This window comes from Triticum urartu, chromosome 6A, assembly GCF_056163025.1.
Source record: "Triticum urartu cultivar PI428250 chromosome 6A, HENAU_Tu73, whole genome shotgun sequence".
Taxonomy (NCBI): domain Eukaryota; kingdom Viridiplantae; phylum Streptophyta; class Magnoliopsida; order Poales; family Poaceae; genus Triticum; species Triticum urartu.
This window is the reverse complement of record NC_141878.1, coordinates 226,754,656-226,759,711: the sequence shown is the minus strand read 5'-3', so window position 1 is coordinate 226,759,711 and position 5,056 is coordinate 226,754,656. Positions and strand designations below refer to the sequence as shown.

Here is a 5,056-nt window from a genome sequence, read left to right as displayed (position 1 = left end):
GGTGCCTTCTTCATCCCTAGGCAAGCCATAATACCCACTTGCATAATAGTCATGCAGTAGCCATGGTTTTCAACTTGAATATTTATCAAACGATTGCTTGTTTAAAATATGGTTATCGTTGTTTCGGTAATGCTTCTGGGTTAGTGCTTACATGTTTGCTATGTTGTTATGCACCTGGTTATCATGCCCTGCTACACTATAGGAATCAGCTATTTTCCCGTCTGCCACGGCGGACGGCAAAGGCATGAACGGCGGACGGGAAAGGCCTTTGCCGTCAGCCGCGGACGGCAAAAGGCTCCGGCAAAGTAGGCTACGGTAAACAACTACTTTGCCGTCTGCTTCCTGGCGGCTGACGGCAAAGGCCCTTTGCCGTCTGCGGCGGACGGCAAAGAGAGCGGACGGCAATAATTGCGCTATCAGTCGGTTAAGTGGCTAACGGCAGGCCTTTGCCGTCCGCCGCTAACGGCAAAATTTCTAGTGTCTTTGCCGTCCGCCGTATGATGTCATCTACACATCACTACATGGCAGGTTCTTTGCCGTCTGCCACTGATGGCAAAGTCTTTGCCGTCTGCCACTGTAGGCAAACTAACCAAATGGGTCAGCTCCCAGGAAGCACAGCTGGATGCCACGTGTCTTCTTTGCCGTCCGCGGCAGACGGCAAAGAGCCCATTGCCGTCGGTGGCAGACGGCAAAGAGCCTGCATATTGGCTCTTTTATCTGTTTTTTATTAAATCCAACAATTTTCATCACAAATATATATGACATATATAGATATATTTCAAAAGGCCATTACAGAGCAAACATATAAGATATCCAACACATAACTTCATCATCCAACCATATATATTACATGCATAGTTCCATCATACATAACAAGTTCAACATAGAGGCATCCAACCATATATATTACAATAGTTTCATCCAACGATACATGCATAGTTCAACGATACAAAAGAAACAGAGAAAGGGATAAGTAGCACTCCATCTATGCAAGCTTTCGTCAAGTGAATGAAATCTGCAAAATGAAAAATAAGAAAGTTAGAACAAGAAGAGTAGAACAAGAAGAAGAGTAGAACAAGAAGAAGACTAGAACAAGAAGAGTAGAACAAGAAGAAGACTAGAACAAGAAGAGTATGTCATTTATGAGCTAACTTACGTGAAATGGATCATATATGAGCTAACTAAGTTGAAATGGGTCGTTTATGAGCTAGCTAAGGTGAAATGGATCATTTATGAGCTAACTTAGTTGAAATGGGTCGTTTATGAGCTAACTAAGGTCAAATGGATCGTTTTTGAGGTAACTAAGGTGAAATGGATTGTTTTTAGCTAACTTAGGTGAAATGGATCATTTATGAGCTAACTTAGTTGAAATGGATCGTTTTTGAGCTAACTTAGGTGAAATGGATCATTTATGAGCTAATTTAGTTGAAATGGATCTTTTTGAGCTAACTTAGGTGAAATGGATCATTTAAGAGCTAATTTAGGTGAAATGGATCGTTTTTTAGCTAACTTGGTGAAATGGATCGTTTATGAGCTAAATTAGTTGAAATGGATCGTTTATGAGATAACCTAGGTAAGATGGGTCATTTTGGAGTTAACCTAGGTGAAATGGGTCATTTTAAAGCTAACGTAGGTAAAATGGATCATTTAGGAGCTAATCTAGGTAAAATGGGTCATTTTTGAGCTAACTTGGATGAACTGGATCATTTATGAGCTAACCTAGGTAAAATGGGTCATTTTAGAGCTAACTTAGGTAAAATGGATCGTCTATGAGCTAACTAAGCTAATTATGCAATTTTTGACATAAGTAAGCTAAGTACAGATCGTTTTAGAGCTAACTTAGGTAAAATGGATGGTTTTGGAGGTCAGTAAGCTTATTAAGTCATTTTGGAGGAGAAGAAGCTAAGTCTAGGTCATTATGGTAAGCATTGGAGGAAATAAAGCTAAGTCCAGGTCTTTATGCATGTGTTAAGCAAAACACTAGATAAACTTACCAAGATCCAGGAGGTGTAGGAGCGGGGTGGCTCGTGTCGGTAGATGGAGAAGGATCGTGCGATGCTTGTCTGGAGTTACGCTGCACCAAAGATCATTTCCAATGTCTTGTTAGCATGATGACACTCAAATGTTAAGACTAGCAAGTAATGTCCATTCAAATAAAACTCACCGTGGTCCCAGGAGCAATCACTGGCATCGGCGGAGCGGTCTGACCTGTCTTCTCGCACACAGACTGCACATTTGGTTTTGATGACTCAGTCATACTAGTTAGTAATGAGACAAACACTACATGAATGTTTTGGCTAATCTGCGGAAGAAACTTACCACAAGGAGCTCGTACATGGCCCTTGCCTGCATGTCATTCTGTGCCCTCTCCTCCTCCATCATCTTTGTCGTCCTCTCCTCCAACTCCCGCTGCCTCTCCGCCGCCTCCGCCAGAAGTTTCTCCGTTCTATCTCTCTCACTCTGTATACCAGCCTGCAACACCACTCACATGACCATTTCTAATCATTGATGGAAGCGCACACAATGTAATTAATGGAGAAAGATAACTGAGTACGTATCACTAACCTTGATGGCGAGTTGCACTGGCCCTTCACGAGGCCTTATCTCAGGAGCGGAGCTCGACTGGCGCGCCTTGATCTCCGGGAGAGTGCTAGGACAACGGATAAGTCCATCTCCAATGGCTATGGAGCCATGGGACCTCCCGCCACCAGATATCATCACCAGCTCTTGATCAATGGGACCCTGGCTCGGGTTAAAGTCCTCCCCTTTCCTCGCCTTCCCCTCATCTCTATATCTCACGAGCTTGTTGTGGGAGGAGATAATGGTGAAGTTGTTTGCATCATCGAGGTCAGACTGAGAGAAAGCCTTGACTTTCTTGAAAGAGGCAGTGTGGGCCATGGCATACAGGTCGTACACCTCTGGCACCTTATCCGCCTTATTGTAGCGTGCCTGAAAGAGAGAAACAATGAAAATTAGTAATTAAAGGGCTCAAGCTAGCATGATGAATGAATTGCATGAATCATGAAGCAAACCACATACCCAGTTGCGCCCCGAACTGATATAAGTTGGAGCTGCCTTGATGGTGTGGCACACCTTCCATTTGGGCACGTTTGTCCTTGGCCTCGTTGTGGAGGGCTAGCCATTGTTTTGAGCACCACTCATCGACCAACACCTCCCAACAATCCATCCGATCCGCACACCATCTCGGAGGCGCCTAAGTTAGCAAATAGAAACTTGAGCGCTACGGCTAAGAATTACTAAATGAAGGAACTTAAGTAGAGAAGGCCTTAAGAATTACCTTCATGTACTGCTCCTTACTCAGGAACTTATCGCGGCACGCCGGCTTGGTCTTCTTGATACCACGCAAGGCGTAGTAGTCTCGAACAGCCTGCACCCGAGCCTCGTGCCGTAAGTTCTGGAGTAGGCGCTTGCAAACGTTCCCGATAACATGTGCCGCGTCCTCCTCGTATCCCTCCTCACACCTGTAGAATGTCTGCAATCAAATGAGACAATATTGATTAGTACAATTAATAACTAGCTAGTTGAAGATTTTTAAATGTGTAAAGGAGAAATTACCCAGAACTTTCTGATCACCATGTCTGCCCTCATGTCGCACACGACACCGTCGATAATCTCATCCGGCGGGGCCGGGGCAGCCACGTAGTGCTCCCAGCTCAATCCAAGCTCTGGAAGCCGACCCTCACCAGGCAACGTGACAAACCCCGGGAAGTTTTGCCGGCAAAGAACTCCAAGGACGGAGTTGGGCCGGCGGACACTATGATGGTGGTCCCAACCCCTGCAGCATGACAAGGCCAACGCATTAGTTATTTGAAGAAACGTGAATGCAGAAGGTACAAAAATATTAAATGCACTTACGTACCTCTCCCCATCAGGGAAAATCAACCACCTCTGCTCGCGGGTCACCGGCACGGACGGGAGCCGTGTAGCACCACGCTGGTAGACGTTGCCCCCTCCTCCCCCCTCCTCATCAGTCGGCTCCCCGCCATCATCAGCATGGCCACTCGGCTCCCCGCCATGCTCAAGCTGACCCGGCCAGGTACCCCATCCAGACGTGTGCTCCTCCAGGGTCTCGTGGGCCCAAGTCTCGTGGGCCGAAGGCCCGTCGACCCGAGGCTCGTGAGCCGAAGACTGGTGGACCGGAGGCTCGTGGACCGGAGTCCGTGCAGCCTCCTCCTCAGACGAGTCCACCCTAGCAGTCACGTGCTCGGGTGAAATAGCTGGGGGTGGCGGCGAGGAAGGCGCCCTAGCAGTCATCGTACGTCCTCTCCCGCGACCACGTGCTCCAGCTCCTCTCTTCTTCTTACCTCGTCCCCTGCTGGGCACCGCGGTCGACGAAGAAGGGCCCGGCGGTGTCGCCATACTGTCCAGCAACGCTCGGCGGAGAGGTGCGTGTGGAATGGAAGACCTCGCACCACGCTCCGACGAAGAAGGGGCCTCGGCGCGCTCCCGACCAGCGCCCACCATCTTTCAACACCTGCCATGACAAAGAATAAACGAAATTAGTACAACATAAAAAAAGTACCGACATGAATAATAATATGTATATCACTTAAGTGTATCATCATCAAGTACAACATAAAAAAATTGAATACCTGACACTACTAATAATCTCGATCAGTATCATCAATAAATGCATAATCATCATCATCACTATAATCAATGATGGGCTCATAGGGTTCATTGGCATCAACATGTGCAAGGCCACCTTGACGTAATCGGTCAAGCATTGACAGGTCATCCATAGCAGTAACCTCTTCTTGTTCTGGCTCTTCTTGTTCCTCCTCTGGGGTGATGTCGGATTCATTGTCGCTGTCTACTTCAATGTTTTGGGGTGAAGTATAGCGGTTCTTGAAACGCTTTTTGGAAAGACGTGTCTCTTGGAAGAATTCTCCTTCAGATGTGTCTGGGTTAATGTGAGGTTCATAATCCTCTTCCTTTGGGGGAGAAAGTCTAGCACGTGGCGGCACTTCATAAACGACATCCCAACCTTTCAGATTTGGATTAGTTTGGCAGGCCCGCGGTAGATAGAATACTT

General features: G+C 46.8%; 1 long non-coding RNA gene across 1 annotated transcript; it reads right to left on the bottom strand.

The window, feature by feature from the left end:
• Nucleotides 1-1,994: 1,994 nt before the first annotated feature.
• Nucleotides 1,995-2,420, bottom strand: LOC147964851 (uncharacterized). Its single transcript, XR_015608131.1, has 3 exons — nucleotides 2,320-2,420; nucleotides 2,165-2,227; nucleotides 1,995-2,074 (listed from the first exon to the last, which is right to left on the bottom strand). It is a non-coding gene; the product is annotated as an uncharacterized LOC147964851 (long non-coding RNA).
• Nucleotides 2,421-5,056: the final 2,636 nt, after the last annotated feature.